Source organism: Haliotis rufescens, unplaced genomic scaffold (assembly GCF_023055435.1).
Source record: "Haliotis rufescens isolate VD_foot unplaced genomic scaffold, xgHalRufe1.0.p SCAF_10, whole genome shotgun sequence".
Lineage (NCBI taxonomy): Eukaryota > Metazoa > Mollusca > Gastropoda > Lepetellida > Haliotidae > Haliotis > Haliotis rufescens.
In genome coordinates this window covers 3893518-3912099 of record NW_025963780.1, presented here as the reverse complement: position 1 = coordinate 3912099, position 18582 = coordinate 3893518, and the positions used below count along the sequence as shown (strand labels likewise).

At 39.6% G+C, this 18582-nt stretch overlaps 1 protein-coding gene across 9 annotated transcripts in view; it reads left to right on the top strand.

Moving 5' to 3' along the window:
• Positions 1-18582, top strand: part of LOC124121198 — a 129217-nt gene that overhangs the window by 53604 nt on the left and 57031 nt on the right. The window contains exon 1 of one of the 9 annotated variants that reach the window (XM_046484193.2): positions 12527-12959. The exons of the other annotated variants lie outside the window; for them this stretch is intronic. The gene's annotated coding sequence lies outside the window, so the exon portion shown is untranslated. Of the gene's footprint in view, positions 1-12526; positions 12960-18582 lie in introns of those variants that run through there. 9 annotated transcript variants of the gene reach the window in all.

Genomic DNA, 18582 nt, shown 5'->3' with positions numbered 1-18582 from the left:
TAACGCTGCACTCTACAAGCAAATGAAGTAAATACAAGCCTGTAGGTAATGCATAGAAAGAATTCTGCCCACATTTAATGAAAAAGTATTGCCGTAGGTGAGATAATCCTTATGATGTATGAAATTATTTGTCGGCTGTTTGTAAGGAAGGGGAAGTGTTTCCGTTCAATAATTGCAAGATATTTTTTCGTCGGTTTAACATGTGAAATTTTACGTGGCCAATGGCACAAAAACGTCTTTCCGGGGATAGTGTTTCCACACACCTTCACAGATCTGTTAAACTGTGATAAGACTGCAAGTGCAGATAAGCAGGTGCATCTAAATGTCAGAATCACACGTCCAGGTGGGATATACGAGCTTTTCAACATTTTAAGCCATACTTAATGTACATACATACATACATTGTGGTGCCAGTATTGACAGGCAAGTGGTCCTACCCTGAAAAAGGTTTTAACAATTGTAAAATCATTTATATCAATCATTGATGGAGACAATATCTATTCTAGGTATTTGGGTAGAGTAACATTTATTATCTGAAGTTAACATATTTTGATATATTGTTGTTCACTTATCGTTAATTATATTTATATAATAGACAGGAGCCCTGAGAAGCCTTTCATTTTCATAAAACTGAAGATATATTGACCTGGAACAAGTAGTGTAATTGGATTTTGGTACTGATAACGAAAGATTGTAACTGATACAGTTGTCAAAAACTTACATGTTCAAATATTTGCAACAGTCATCCAGCCATGACAGTAACAAAATGCCTATAAAAAGTCTTGAGTGTTGAGAAAATGATTTTTTTCCTTTCGCACGATTAAGGTATGAATTAAGATTAGTCATTCTAATTGGTAAACAACTTAATAAGCTTAATAGATACAGGTACAGATGTCTAGGTAGAATCATGATAGGGCTGTCCATGAGTCAAACACATTCATGTCTCATGACTTGTTGGCAACAGAAAGTCATCATAACGTAGACTTGCACCAGTCTCTCAGGCAATGGTGTTTAGTTTGAATCATTCATAGATTATAGAAATAATCAGAACAAGTTTTCCCTATATAAGACCGATGTTCTTTGTCTGATTATCTAAACTTGCCTATCAGATGTATAACATGTATAAGGCTTATAGACCTACTATACATCATTCAGTACAGACTTGGAGCAAGGCTAGCCATAACCCAGTGAAGCCATTACTCTACCTGCTAGTTGATTGCTAGCCCGCCCAATAACAGTAATTGCACATACAACAAATTACTGATTGTGCTGAGCCAGGTTGTGTTACCCCCAGGCGTAGTTACATGGCAAGGTTATTACATAATTACGGGGACAATTACATTGATCATTTTGGATTATCATGCTGTATTTGATGTGGAGCGACATGAGCAACACTTTCTGAAGCTTGTATCCACAACTAAAGGGTAGTGACGTTTCACCTCATCTGTGCAATCGAACCGTCATTGACTGCTTGTGGAAAATATATTGTAAATTGAAAAAGTGCCCTTGCCCTTGCATGCTATGGTATAAGACAGGGCAGTGTGATCAGTGTTCCTGTTTACCGGTAATTACCAGTTTTTACTGGTAATGTTAGGCTTGGATGTAATTCATGTGACTGCCAGTCCCTGTGGGCCGGCAAATAAAGTACCTTATAAATCTTTGTTGTTGAACAAAACATCTGTGATATTCATATTAGTATATTTTTTGAACGAAGTCAGCTTGTCTGTCACCATCAGGGTTTCCACTTATCAGTTTCAATGCAAGAACATTTTGCCTTGCTACGAGGTTAAATATGTATTTTGAGCGAATTAGTGTAAAAATATTTCTAAAAAGGAGAAACTTGTGACTGGACTTTGTGTGAGTGCATGACATCTAGATCTAACTAAGTTACTGCAAAGATGACATCATTGCTTTGAACATGGTGTTGAGGTAATTTTCATACGTTTTTTTATTTGTTGAAAGTTGGGACTGACAAAAATTAGTGGGGACTGGTAATTTTTAGATTTCAGCAACCCATCCTTGCTGTAAAAGGCGACTATTTTTGTTGTAAGAGGTGACAAACTGGATCAGATGGTCAGGCTCTCTGACCTGGTTGATTCATGTCATCGTATCCCAATTGCGTAGATCGATGCTCATGATATCAATCACTAGATTGTCTGGTCTTGATTATTTCCAGACTGCTGTTACGTAGCTTGAATATTGCTGAGTGCAGCATTAAACAACAAACAAGCACATGCTGTATAAACTATGACAGGATCCAGATCCAGAATAAACAAACATCATCTGAATATCATATGTTAAGCCAGGAGTGCAGTCATTATGCCTGCTGTTACTGTTTAAAAATTAGTGCTGTAACAGTGGGGTTCCAAACATTTTCCACATTCCATAAGCAGTGTGATGGGATAACTGTTGTGGGTTTGTGATGGGTACGACTTGTGTTGATCCGTCACGTATGAAACAAGGCTAAATATGCAGATGTAATGACAGTAGGAGTTATCTCTGATGAATTTGTATGTTAATAGTGTGACCTAGTTACATGCATACATACACTATGTGCAGGAACACCTGGGCCTGTTTCACAAAGCAATTGTAGTGCGATGACTGTTGTAAGTCCATGTTGAAGGACAGGAGTTTCGTTAGTCATGGCTCTAAGATCGAGTTTGCGAAACGGGGCAAATACTGATCAAGTCCTCGTTCTGTAAATTTTCCATTGTCATACTGCATGATAACAATGTGGATCAGGTAGCCCTGCCATCAAAGGCGCCGCAAATTGCCGTCGCCTACGATGGTGGTTTCTCATCCCAGATTTGCCTTGATTATGTTCCTCGATTATTCAGCTTGTGGTTATCAGCGTTAGAAATCGGCACTGGTCCTGTAGTCCTTGCCAAACTGCCCATTAGTAAAGGTATTATAAGGATGAGTAGAAAGTTGCCATTTTTAGAGGTTTTGTTATCATTATAGTGGACACAAACTGTTAGTTTCTACCGCTGGTTATGTGTATAGATAAACGGCTTACGGTAGTCTCTGAAAATTTATGATTTTGATAGAAACAAGTAAATCCATCTCGATTCAAAAGGAGCCCCAGTGAGCAGGGAGATTCAGAACCGTGAGGAAAATCTAGACTTGCTTCATGTAGAGGTTTTGCATTACAGAAAGGGTAGGGCAGAAGGAATATGATATGTTCAGGGACTGAGAAGACTATCATGGGTTTTACCAAAGTGGTTAGTCTGTCTTACAGACCCTGAAACATATATATCAAATACAGCCCATGCAAGTCTATAATGTTTGGCAAGTCTAGATTACTGCAGTATCAGAAAATGAAGAGAGTCATTGGGCTCCTTTTTATTATATTTTTATTAGGATAACTGAACAACTGTTTTTTTCTGTACGATATGTTCATTTCAGAGACTAGATGTTAGTCTACAAAGTGGTAAATATGTGCTTTACTTTGGGCCCTCTTCGCTCGTCAAGCCAACACGCCATCTTATGATTGAAATAGTGTTCAAAGCGGTTTGTAGATGCAGGAACCAATGAGACATCTGTGACCCACCCAGACATTGATATGAAGTCGGAGCTGAGGCAGTGCTGAAACATTTATGCTGATAATGCAGTGATGAAGATGACAGTCATGTACTAAACACAGACCTATTTTTACATGTTAGATGTTGACATTCTCCCAATTTGTAATCTTAGAAGATATGACCAATAATAGGGTTTGTGTCATTTAAAAAGACCTATCAAACATATGCTTTGTAATTGACCGAATTACGTGCCCCAAGTTTATAAGCTGTGTAATTAGGACATGGTTTTAGACCTCTCCAATCTCAGTCTTGTGATCACAGGAGGATGCAGTTTTGGAGAAAGTTTTCCTGTCTTTACGTGTGTAACAGATCAATATCAAAGGTTGTCAGTGTTACCACAGAGGGGGACAAGGCTGCTCTGGTTTGTATAGCAAGTCAGTCCAAAACACAACCTCTGACTTGCAACACGCTGATAAAAACAGTCACTATCTTCCTCACAATATGAATCAAGATGGTTAAAATGCTCATAAATATTGTTTCTCAATTGAAAGATATTTCTTCTGATTCTTAATCATTATCGGGGGCACGGATGGCCCAGTCGTCTAAGGTGCCACGATTTGCTGTGCAGAGTTGTGTCCCTTGGGCATGCCAGAAACCTATGATTGTGGTTCGAATCCAATTTCGCCCCGATTATGTTTTAGGTTTGTCAGCACCATACCTGTGCTCGTGGGTTTCACCGAAGTGGTAGAACGTCTGAGACATGCATCACTTCGGGCTTTCTCCCACAGCTGACACGGCGTGATATAACTGGAATACTGTTAAAAGCGGTGTTAAACCCAACTCACTCACTTAATCATTAACATTAATTTTTATTCAAGAAACAAGGTAGTCTACAGGCATGCTTCATGATCCCAAGGGCAAAGCATGCTGTATGCGACTATCAGCAGTTTCTTGAGGATATTGATCTTGCAAGTCCACCTTGGCCGACAGAGCTGTGAAGCACATGCTCCAAGTTGAAAGTTTTGTGTACAGTATTGTCCTTCCTCGTGGAAAACCTGTGATTTAAGCCGACACCCTGTTCCTCGTCTACCCGAGTCCACCTGGTTGTAACCCACATTGTGTTCAAGCGTGGGAAACAGACGATGCACTGCTTGAGTCATTGAACGCCCATCTACTCCCTCATGCAGCATTCATGAATTCATGCATTAAGGATTCAGTATACATATTTGTATACTTTCAACAGATGGAAAGTTGGTGTTGGGTAAAAACATCAGTGCATCTCAGGGCTTTGATCATGTTTTGACAGTACCAGCTGATGGTTTAATCATGTAATGGGTGTGTTGTCTTGAGGATGAGGTATTATTTCCATAGTTTATGAATGCAATTTCATTTTTTGAGGTGTGAGGAACGGTGGGGTAGCCTAGTGGTTAGAGTGTTTGTCGTCACGCCGAAAGCCTGGGTTCAATTCCCCACATGGGTGCAATGTGTAAAGCCCTTTACCGGTGTTCCCCACTGTAATATTGCTGGAATTTTGCTACAAGTGGCGTAAAACCATACTCATTCACAGAAGGGGCGGTAGGATAGCCTTGTGTTTCATTTAGTTTTGGGGGGCACGGGTGGCCCAGTCGGCTAAGCCGCGTTTCGCTGTACAGAGTTGCGTCCCTTGGGCACGCCAGAAACCTATGATTGTGGGTTCAAATCTCGGTTCACCCCGATTATGTTTCTAGGTTTGCCAGCACCATACCCGTGCTCGTGGGTTTCACCGAAGTGGTAAACGTCTGAGACTTACATCACTTCGGGCTTTCCTCCCACATTAAGCTGCCATGCCGTGATTTAACTGGAATAATGTTAAAAGCGGCGTTAAACCCAACTCACTCACTCATTTAGTTTTGGCTTGTCACATTGAAGGGCTAGGTTTAATTTCCCACATGTGTACAATGTTTGAAATCCATTTTTAGTTTCCTTTGTTTTGATATTACTGGAATCTTGCTAAAAGGGACACAAAATATACTCACTCAAAATGTTCAAACAGTTCTTTAATCTGTAAATAACTGCACATTAACGTATCCAATAAAGTATTTTCAATTCTGGAATTAGATTCTATAAAGTTTTAATTCAGGAAAAAACTTTTTTTAAAAGTTCAGAATCTTGTAAAAATGGAGTAATTTAACAACCGATTGTACTTGATGACTGATCATTGAGAACAAACCAAATGTTCACCAATGGCTGATAATAATATCCCAGTCAGCTCCTGTCACTGGTATTTAAAGTGTTACATTGGTCAAAATATTTGGCAATATATTGTGGAGACCTTCTTCATAATTGTGTGACCTGTGAAGATCCGGGGTAGAATAGGTCTTCAGCATCCCATGCTTGCTGTAATGGGCGACTAATCGGGTGGTCTGACTCGTTGACATGATTGATGCATGTAATTGTATCCCAATTTCGTGGATCAATGCTCATGATGTCAATCACTATATTGTCTGGTCCAGACTCGATATATACAGACCGCCGTCATATAGCTGGAATATTGCTGGGTGCGGCGTTAAACCAAAAAACCAAAAAACCAACAAACATATCATTAATTGTGATTAATTACGCAACTGATTTGCACAACACACAATATCATTATTCCATGGATGTTTATATATTTTTTTCAAGTTAAAATTGTATCATGTTGAATATTTATGCGCTTGTTTACGAAGTTAAGCAATGATTTAACTGCAAACCATTTTATCTTCGTCACAGGTTCATATTTCAAGTAAAGCTCAAATGATATCAATGGGGAAAAAAACATGCAATATATATTTTCCTGAAAAGAATAGACAGCTAACCCCTGAGCTGGATTTGTCAGCCATGTGATATACGATATATAACATACAGACAATAATAGAAGAGATATTGCCGGGCTATGTCCCTTACAAAGCAACCCTTTGATGGGATGTTAGGGTAATTTGACACTGTGGTCATTTTCTGCTTGAAGGAGAGGGACCTTGTTGTTATTTCTGCGGTGAGTGACAATAACAACAGGGGAAGACTACACCCTTGTCACATCTCCTGCTGAAAAGCCTTGAGGGACCATGTACCTATTGTGAATGGGTGGTGAGAAAAGTGTCAGATTGTTACAAACTATGCCTGTTTGTTAGGTGCCACAGTTTGTTATTTGGTGGTCAGATGTGGATGAACATTGTAATGAATGAATACTTCCAGACAGTCAGTTCATATATCTCAGGAAAATTGAAATATCGAAGGTAATAAGGGTCTTAGTGTTTGATTGTCTGTCCATATACCAGTGTATATTCTCTCAGGGCTAATACAGGAGTTAAGGATGACTCGGGGTATGATTTGTTTGTTTGTTTGTTTGTTTGTTTGTTGTTTAACATTGCACTCGGGAATATTCTAGCAATATGACGTCAGTCTGTAAATAATCAAGTCTCATCCAGACAGTCCTGTGATTGATTTTGCAAGCGTCAATCTACGCAATGGGATAAAATGACATGAATCAACCAAGTCAGCAAGCTTGAGCACCCAGCCCATTGGTCGCCTCTTACAGCAAGTATGGGTTGCTGAAGACCAATTGTAACCCGGATCTTCACAGGCGTCTGGGTTATAATGATATTGTCTTCATCATGCAGCTTGGACTGTCATGTATTCACAAGTTCTTGCAACATTTGAAGCCAATCCTGTGTTGAAATTAAATTGAATTAGGCTGGAAAGTCAGGGGGTCCTGTCATAGCCTTATGGAAGGTGTCCCTAGATTCAGACACTCGAGAAGCCAGTCTCAAGGACCCCTGAGGTCCCCTTTACTTGAACTGTGTAATCTATTGCTGATAAGTGATGCATATATATGTGCATATCAAAACCTCTAACAGAGATTGAGAATATCTACATCAACATCAAAATTACTATATTTCAGCATATTCTTTCCATTTATATAGATTGCTTTGAAGAAAAAAAGCTGTAAAATCTCTGAATTTAATTTTTTTTTTAATTTGTTTGGTTAAGTTGTATTTTAATATATAATACACATAGTTGAAGGGAGCTCTTCATTTTCAGAATCTGATGAAATCTAGACTTACTCAAGTATTGTAGATTTACTTGCCTTTTGGGGGGTATAATCTGGGTAAGAAAAAATCACCAGTGCTCTATTACGCTTGTCATAAGAGGAGACTATCTGGTCAGGTGGTCAGACTTAGTGACATGGCTGGTTGCAAGTCATTGTACCCTGATAATGTTGGATGTTGCTCATGATATCATCCACTGTTTTTCTGGCTGTCGCAAAGGTTTAGTTTGATACATTAACTGGAATATTGCTTATTCAGCATACAACAAAAATTAAAAAAACATGCAGTTTTATCCAAACATGTATTTCAAAATGTGCTGATGCAATAATATATTCCAGGGATCCGTTTCGCTATATCCAAGCTGCACCAGTGCAGGTAAAACATTGCAAGTGCAGGTAACTTTTAAGGCCAGGATGCACCCAGTGCAGGTAAAATTTCCACCGCAAGTGCACGGCAGCAGTTATATATGATAAAAATGGAAAAATGAATTCTTGTAGAACTGGCGCCAAATCTTTTCGATTCCAGGAATCCAAAGGTCATGAAATTAGTGAAATACACAAGTTGTCTGAATGCAGTGAACTTGCAGAACTAATTCCTCCTAATTACCTGTAGAACAGTCACTCAATCACGTCAGACACTTTAAAACTTCTTTTTAAGGTTGTTTACTGGATATGAAAAGCCATATACAGATTTACCAAACATAAAATACTGGAGCACATTCTCAAGTTTATATTCTCTTTGAATTTATTTCAAATTCAAAAGAACTGAAAATACAGTGTTTCAATTTAAGATGAACCAGTGCAGCCAATATTTTGGTGGTGCAACCTGATTAATTTACTTGGTTGCACCTGGTGCAGGAGGTAAAACAGAATGGAATCATATCCTGTGTTCTGTGACGTGTCTTATCTCGCGCCGTGCAACAGTCGAGCACTATCAGCTTGATGGAATGACTGACAAACTGTAAAGGAAATGGGTGAGCCGAGAATGCTATTGTGTGGAACTTGTTGCTGTAATTTATTAGTTCAAGGTTATTCAATTAAGAGTCAAGGTATGTGCCTGTGTTTCTGGATGAGTGATAATTGTTAACTGGTTCAGTGGTAATCAGATAAGAGGCACTGATTAAGTGGCAAATTTGTGGCTGCCTACCTTCCACTTTGATTTGCCAGCCTTAAGCCAGGTGCTAATTGGAGGTGTGTGATTTGAGAGTAACCTTGGGGCATTTGTTGGGGTGGAGGTTTAGGTTTGAGTGGAAATAGCAGGGAAACCTGGTAGGGTTTGGATTGAAGGGTTGTGCTGGACTCAGCAGTATTCTAGCAATAAGATGACTGCCTGTAAAGAAGTGATTGGCCAGACAATCCAGTGATGATATTGTGAGCAACATCTATACCACAGATCATTGGTCCTGAACACAAAGGTTGTCAAAATATGGTTCGCCAAATCCACCAAAATGTCAGATTGGTGCATCTGACTTGATCTATCAGCAGGTGGGATGCTGACCTCCAGGTCCTGCCAGGGAGCTGACACTGTTTACAACAGCTCTGATATGGAGGAGGCTGGCATGAAGTCAGGAATTGGTGCTAGAAAAATCAGAGAATTCTGTTGAAGAAGCTTCAAACTGTGGATGAAGCTCTGTGCCAACAGGATGACAACCCACAGAGCCTTCTTATCTGGAGTGTAAGCGATAGGCTTGTTGTTTGGAGGCCGTTCTAACCTGCTAAAAGCCTGATTATCAGGCGTCTAGCTCCACAGGGTCTGCAGGAGTTACCTGGTCTGATTCTGCTGAAATGGTGAAGCTTTAATTGTGTTAGAGGAGACCTGTTCTTCATAATTGAGACATTTGAATTGAGATTTTCTTGAATTTTAGTGGTTGAAGAGGTTGAAAAGCTGGTTGTCGGCCTGAAGTTTGATTCCCCACATGAGTACAGTGTGGGAAGTTTGTTCTCACTCACTCACTCACTCACTCACTCACTCACTCACTCACTCACTCACTCACTCATTTTGACTTGATCTTGCCAGCATCTTCTCACCATTTGTAAAATTTGATCAGTTCATGGGCCCATCAGCAAACTATAAATGAAATAGTCACGATTCCTTTCCCGCATCCTTCACAAAAGTCATTTTAATCTGAGATCATTACTGTGTCAAATGAAGCAGAAAAAACTTTCTTCCAAATTGCCCAAGTGATTAAGGAGTGATGATGTTCACGATAGAAGTTATTTCGTTTTGGATGATAAGATCTTGAAGTAGAAAATGACTAAAGACGAATGGTAACTGTCGGCATTTAATAATAGCTGCCTAGTCTACACAATGAATCAGGCCATCTCCATGGTCTAGTGGATAGAGCGTCGGCCTGGATAGCTGAAGGTCCGTGGTCATACCAAAAGATGTTAAATATGGTACTTGTTGCTTCCCTGCCTAGTGCTGGGTGTTAAGGGGATAAAACAAGGACTGATTGGGTCAGATTCTGTAGATTGTGTCTAAATGGGTATTCATGTTAAACTGAGGCACGGTATCTCAGTGGGCTAACTAGCACTCTGATAGTATAGTCTGGACTAGTAAAAGCAACACACACACACACACACACACACACACACACACACACACACACACACACACACACACACACACACACACACAACAACACACTCACAAAATTGCAGACACTCAGACACACACACAGAGACACTCACAAAATCAAAGACACACTCACAGACACTCATACACACAGACACTCACAAAATCAAAGGCACACACACACACACACACACACACACACACACACACACACACACACACACACACACACACACACACACACACACACAACAACACACTCACAAAATTGCAGACACTCAGACACACACACAGAGACACTCACAAAATCAAAGACACACTCACAGACACTCATACACACAGACACTCACAAAATCAAAGGCACACACACACACACACACACACAGACAACAACACACTCAGACTCACAATATCACAGACACACACTGAGACGCACAGACACACAACACTCACAACACTCACAGACACACACAGACACACACAGAGACACTCTCAAAATCAAAGACACACTCACAGACACTCATACACATAGACACTCACAAAATCAAAGGCTCACACACACACACACACACACAGAGACAACAACACACTCAGACACTCACAATATCACAGACACACACTGAGACACACAGACACACACAACACTCACAACACTCACAACACTCACAGACACACAGAGAGACACTCACAAAATCAAAGACACACTCACAGACACTCATACACACAGACACTCACAAAATCAAAGGCACACACACACACACAACAACACACTCAGACACTCACAAAATCACAGACACACACTCAGACACACAGACACACACAACACTCACAACACACACAACACTCACAACACACACAAAATCACAGACACACTCAGACAAACACACAGACACTCACACAGAGACACTCACAAAATCAAAGGCACACTCACAGGAACTCATACACACAGACACTCACAAAATCAAAGGCACACACACACACACACACGCACACACGCACACATGCACACAGCTAGCTATCTAAGTGCAATAATGTGGAGTGCTAATGTTAAGCCCTGTTTCCCCTCACTCACATGATGAATTACGATGTTATGTATTTTGCCAGTTTTCAGGGATGTGATCTACAGTCTGTTGTATCTGCTAACTTGTAGGAGCCGGTGGAGGGAATGAATGTGAACATCTGTCCTCACCTGCTGCTTCACCTCATATAAACTGCTGTCTGTTGATGTTGTCACAACGTTCTCTCAGAAAATAGGCAAACTTTGAACAAGTTATTCACATGTGCCAAGCTTGGACCAAAGAATGAGGCAAATGGTTTGAGAAACATGTAAATAAATCTCAAAACAGCAAACATAGGACTGTTTTCACTGAATTGGAAGGTGCATTGCTAATGATGAAGGGAAAGATGAAACTGTCACAAATATTTTCAAGACAAATATGGACTGACTGATTGATTGAAATGTATTAGATAAGACACACGGTACTGAAATGTACACCGCGTGCTGCGTGCTGCGTGCTGCGTGCTGCGTGCATGATTGATAGGAAGGTAATACAGACAGCATACCTGACTTTGTTCTGGAGATTTTTGTGCCCGATGTTGATGGAGTTATATGCATGCAGAAATTAGACGTGCGATGAAATATTCTAATTTATTGTACACCATTTATATAATATTAACAAAAATTTAAAATAAATAAAATGAAATTTGGTGAATATTTTCTTGGGGAGAGGTTTGGGGGCGGGTGTTAGTGCGAAAAAGCAACCACATTTTTACATGCAAAATCTGCTTAAACAATTTGTACCCTGAGATTTGGTGTAGTTTGGCAAGATTGCAGAAAAGTGATGTTATAACATGCAAAATCTGATTTAATAAATTTATGCTCTAAGATTTTATTTATTTTTGATGATTGAAAGATAACGATATATCTTATGTACACATGTACACTTGTTAACCAAATGTTAACACATGTGCAATAGATATTCAAGTTTACTTTGCAAAACTTACATAGGCAATGATAGCAAGTAACAATAAAAAAATGCTTGAATAATTCCTTCACAGCAAGATGCTTCAGGCTGCAATTGATACCCTGGTTTCACACGTTTTAACAGGGCATGACACCTCTAACCAGGACGTTCAGTAGTTGTCTGTGTATGAATATATTTGCCTGATGCAGAATCCCAGCAACTGAGATGAACACAAATTCATGTCCCCTGTTGCTATGAGATCAAGTGGCTAGGTTATCTTTTACAACCCGGGCTGAGACCACAACAAAAATGTTAGAACACATGAAGGAAGTATATTAAACTGTTAGGCAACCGCCATGGCCCACAAGCATTTCCTAGCCTGGCTTATCACTTCTACTAGATAATGGATCTGAGCTGCCCCGGTTTGCCACCCACGTGAACTGGGGAGGAGGTCAAGACATTCTGTGGCCATGGTCATCAAGTATTATGTATGCACAAGCTCGGTGAAGCAGCCTGTGACGCTCTGATAGGAAAGGGATGACACAACCCTGCTATCGCCTCTTGTGACGTGTGTGACGGAAGGAAAGCTGGTGTGTCTTTACCCATGTGGAGGATTTACATTCGAGCAGACGTGAACTCTAGAGCAGACGTGAAACGAGCAGACGGCAAGTTTACGTCTGCCCCTGTGGTGGATTTTGTCGACAGACGTGTCCATTGATGGCTTGTGTGGATTTACTATAGATTTTGATATGGAATAGCCAGTGAATTTGATGCATACAGTTTTGTGTCGTCTGCTGTTGATGAAACAGATGTGCTGTTAGACTGCTACAGTGGTGGTAAGTAGCAGGGGTACTGAATATGTAGCAGGCTGTAATTTATTTTTCCTTGAGCTTTTTTATGATCATATGTATTCAAGTTCAGTTGGGAGACGGTAGCGGAGATTGTTTTTGTGGAAAGGAATAGTGAATAGGACACAGCGTTTCCCACGCTTAGGAGGTAGGTGTTGGACCGTGTGTCATATTGTGTGTTGACCTGTCACTTGAACGTGTTCACTGTTATAAATTGACACAGTGGTAGCCTGAAGAAAAATTGCATACGTTTTAATATGGGAGCTAGGGAGGTAATGTAGCAGTAATGGAAGAGTTGATATGTGAATTTTACAGTCCCCATCTTGCTGTTTCCTATGTTGTATCATCACCCTGTTGTCATAATAACAGCCGCATAATCATATCAAGTTTTTGTGAAACATTAAAAAATTACAAAATGTTATGACTGTAAAATTTGGGTGTCACGATTTCATATAATTTTCATCCATTTATGTTACCTTTCTTGTGGAGGAAATGACAATATTATGTTTAGAATCTAAGAAGCGTTTCAAACCAGGAATTCAATTGAACCCAACCCAATTTTTAATTTGAAATTCCCGAAGGGATGGTATAAACTCATAATAGCCTTGCATCCAAATAAACATTTTTTAGAATGCCATTTTCGTCTTGAGCATCTTGAAAAATGTTGGCCCACTAGAAATTGAATGGGTTTGTGTACGGCGGTGGAGTATTTGTTGTAACAGATGTTGCAAGTTGGCACTGAGTCAAACTGCTGTAGACCGATTTACTGAGGCAAAGGTTGATAAATATTGGTACATCAACGCAGTAAGAATAGAACATCACTTGTGGAGGTATCCATCCCCCTCTGTGGCTGCACTGTTGCCTCAGCCTGCCTGTATTGAAATAGCTATTGCAACGCATTTCATGTAATTTACGCTGACTGACTGAACAGTAAACATTCCCATAAACATCATCGCTGTAAACAGAATTGCAGGTCTCATAGAGTTGTTAGGCAACTAAAAAAAATAGCCATGTTTTAGGTAGCAACCATATTAAACATCCGCGCATGAATTCAGTATATTGATATCATCAATTTTATCATTTCAAGAGAAGTAATTTGTTTCATTTTAGACAGCAATATATATTTCTATATATGTAATTCGTGATGCAGTATTAGGCAATTTACAGTTGGCAGTGTCAAGTATGGTGCAATGGATGAACATATTTACGTTTTTCACTATTATTTTTACTACTCATTAGTGTTTGGTGTAACAGTTATAACAGAAAACAATTAAGGTACCGTATTTTCTTGAGCATAGTGCGCACTTTTTTGTGTGTAAACGTGTGTACAGCTGATTGCTGTGTCCGGCTTAGTTTACGAGAAAATACACAAGGTAATCTTAATCCCTGGATATAAAACAATGCCTAGCTGAACAAATAATACAATTTAAACGGTAAATCAACATGTCTGGTGATTTTTTATCTCCAATTACGAATTTGTACTGACGTTTGCCGGACTTCGCTGAAGGGGTACGGTGTAATTTTTTTCTGCGCATAATATTCAAATTTCTTTTTTTCCAAAATATTGAACCCGCGAGAGGGGGGTGCGCATTATACATGGGTGCGCACTATACTCAAGAAAATATGGTATGTATGAATATTTTTTACTTAGTGTGCCACTGTGATTGATACTTGTATCGAGCAGTAAAAAATCGCGATCCACCGATGCATCCATGTATCATCCCACCACTAATATATGGACACTGGTCAGGTGAACAGAACATAGAAACCCACTAAACAGGAATAATTATGTTTTTTTACGTGCATATGTTTTAGTCAAATGAACATCAACTGAGTCCTTAGCTTTGATTCTTGGCAAGAAAAACATAGAATTGCTTTGACAATCCTTCATTAATCCATATCACATTTTGGCAAATATTAGTTCATATTGAAAACATTGGCTCAGTCTTAGGCAGCAAAAAGTTTCCATGCAGAGTTGCTGCCCTCTGCTTCCTGTATCCAGTGACAGTGGGTTCGAATCCCAGATTTGCTGGTATTAAGATCCTTGGTTTGTCAGCACCATACCCCTGCTCCTGGGTTTCACCGAAGTGGTAAACATCTAAGACCTGCATCACTTCGGGCTTTCCTCCTACATCAAGCTGACACGCAGTGATTTGCTGAAAAACTGTTAAAAACTGCTCACACACACTAAATGCTTTTAGCAGACCCCCTTGAATTTGAACAGTTTACTTTCAATATACTATGTCTGGATTAATGAGTTTACAGGAAGGGACATTAAAAAATGTTGTTTAATTTGTTACCAGTATCTAGTGGCTGTACGTCCTAAATTGGGTGTTCGGGGCGTTCCTCTGTATAATGTTGAACTGTTAATATGAGGATATGGTAAATATGTTTATCGTGTATATTCCCTCTGCAGAACCTGAGATAGCACAGTACTACGTTTCATGTTGACATTTAAAGTCCATGCATTTATTGATTTTCTGCAGCCCAACCAGGGTTTCTTGCACAGAAGATATGTAGGCTAGATTTGAAAAGTAAACTTGACGGAATGAACTTTAACATTTTGTTGAAACTAAAATAACAATGTTGTTCTCTCATCTTCTTCTGATGAATACGATGTGTTATTTGTATGACCATCTTCATGATCATTATCAGCCCTATTAGCATTAGCATTAGCATCATCACCATCATCATCGTCGTCATCACCATCATCGTCATTATCATCATTCATCATCGTCTCTATGGTCTATTGGTAGAGCGTCCCCCCGGAGAACGGAAGGTCCTGGGTTCGATCCCCAGCCGCGTCATACTAAAACCTATCTGGCGCTCGTCATTAAGGGGCTAAAACAAGGACTGGTCGGCTCTGAGTCAGTATACTGTGTCTGAGTGGGGTATCCATGTTAAATTGCGGCATGTATCTTAGTGAGCTAGCCCTATAAATATATCGGCATTAGTCCGGACTCGTACAAGAAAACACACGCACGCGCACACGCACACACAAAATGGACGTGACGTTAAGCCCAATTTCACCTCACCTCACCTCACCTCACCTCACCTCACATGATCATCATCATCGTTACATTATTATTTGTAGTCTGTCTATAGATGTATGTCCAATATTATGGATCTGTCAATACACCAACAGCTGTCCCATGAGGTATATAGTTATCGATGTTGACAGTCAGTTTACTATATAGGAGAATTCACACCTTATTACAGTTTAATGAACCTGATATGATTATGGATCCTAACAGCATTATAAAAATTGTACTTATGAATATGATCTGCAAATACAAGAGGTGGGTTCAGGCATTTGGCTTTTGGCCAAATGGAAAATAGTGTGGTTTATCTGCATCTGTTGTCACAGTTTGGTTGGTGAAGGAGCATGTTTTAAGAAAAATTCAGATGAGATGTATAAAATGTAAAAGTAATGATATGCATTTAGAAGAATGTGAAGGTGTGAAACTGTTTATGGATAACGACCTTTTTTTGTTTTTTTAATGACATTTTTTAGCAAAGTTAAAGTAATGTCTTTTGCAGTCGTTCCTTTTGATAAGGATGATGTTCATGTTGATAATGTTGATGTTACATGAATCTGTTAGAAGAAAACAAGTTAACAGTTCACTAATCCTACATCTAAGACCAAATGCAATACGCCTATGCAATACGTCTATACACAAGGCAATTGTTATGACATCATAGTGTTTGGAGGAAGATCTTTATGATGTATAATAAATAACTCTACACATGAGGTCCAATACGACTGGGTATATCACATGTTGCGACCGTCTATGTATAGACCTATAATATCACAACAAAGAATTTCAGCGTGATATATGGCGTTATCTGTGTGATGTATAGCATGTGGAGGGACTCATGGCTCGCATGTACCTTGTACAGGTCTCCCCAATAGCCTGTACATTGCTGTTGTTAGATTGTACGTAGATACCAGAGCTCTTGTGTGTGTCATAGATTCCTTTCTTGTTACTATAAGGTAGTGCCATCTGTGTGTGTTTTTAGAATACTTCAGAAATATTCAACCCAAACCTAACGCAATATATGATATGCTTGTAGTCAACGTTAGAAATTGGCACTATGCCTGTAGTCCTGGGCCCCGTTCCACAAAGCGAACTTAGCGCTAAGGTGATCGTAACTACCATACTTAAACATAGGCTTACGATCATCGTCGCGCTAAGATCACTTTGTGGAACGGGGTCCTGTAGTCCTTGCCAAACTGCCCAAAAGTTAAGGTATCATAAGGACTAGTAGAAATTGGCATTTTATAAGGGTTTGGCTTTATGTTATCATTATAAGGACTAGTGGACTAAAAATGTTAGTTTCTACCCCTGGTAGTGACTTTAAGGATTGTATGGTCAAGCACCGTGGGACCCGTGAAGATCTGGGCCCACTTGCACAAAGTGATCTTAGCGCTACGATGATCTTAACTCCCATACTTTAAGATAGACTTATGATAGTCCCAGCGCTAAGATCGTTTTGTGCAACTGGGCACTGGTAAGGATAGGTCTTCAGAAACCAATGCTTAATGGCCAAAAGAAGCAACTATGCTTGTTGTGAGAGGCAACTAACGGGATCGGGTGGTCAGTCTTGCTGACTTGGTTGATGCATGTCATTGTATCCCAATTGCGTAGATTGATGGTCATGATGTCAATGACCGGATTTCTAGACCACCCGATTATTTACAGACTGAAAGAACAGTGATTTGGTTGATGTGTGTCATAATTGTGTATCAACCACAGGTTTGTCTGGACCAGGCTTGATTATGTTTGGACCATGATCATATGACTTGAATATGGATGAGTGTGACTTTAGAAAACGAAACTGACTCTCAAAAGACATATAAATAATTATAATTTATTTCATCATTTGTAATTAGTGTTTCATTTCCATAGAAATAAGTTTGCATAATATCTTGAGTTTATGAGCAAAAGACCACTAATAACTATGCAAATTATTTTTGTGTTGATCATGGTTTCATTAGTTGGAAATCGTGACACATTCAATAACCTATCTTAGTATTGGTGTAAGCAATGGAGTCTTTGAAACCTTTTATCAATAAATTTGGGGGCACAGGTGGCCCAGTCGTCTAAAACGCCATGATTTGCTGTGCAGAGTTGCATCCCTTGGGCACACAAAACCTATGATTGTGGGTTCAAATCCCGGTTCACCCCGATTATGTTTCTAGGTTTGTCAGCACCATAATAATACAAGCCGGTTGGTTTCACTGAAGTGGTAAATGTCTGAGACCTGCATCACTTCAGGCTTACCTCCCACATTAAGTTGACACGCCGTGATGTAACTGTAAAACTATTAAAAGTGACGTCAAACCCAACACACTCGCTCTCATTAATAAATTTCTTAATTTAAAAAATAATAATGTTGGTAGACATGACTAGCCTATGTGTATCGTCTAAAGTGACTTTGATTAAATTAAACGCAGGTATACCTTAAAGATGGTGCAGGACTAATAATTGCCAGCTGTTCTAGCCTGGGCTGATTTGTAAAGGTATCGCCTCGGAGTGATGGAGTTGTAATTACATAGAGGGCTGATGGTGTAGACGATTCGAGCATGTCACCTACCGTGTACTGTACA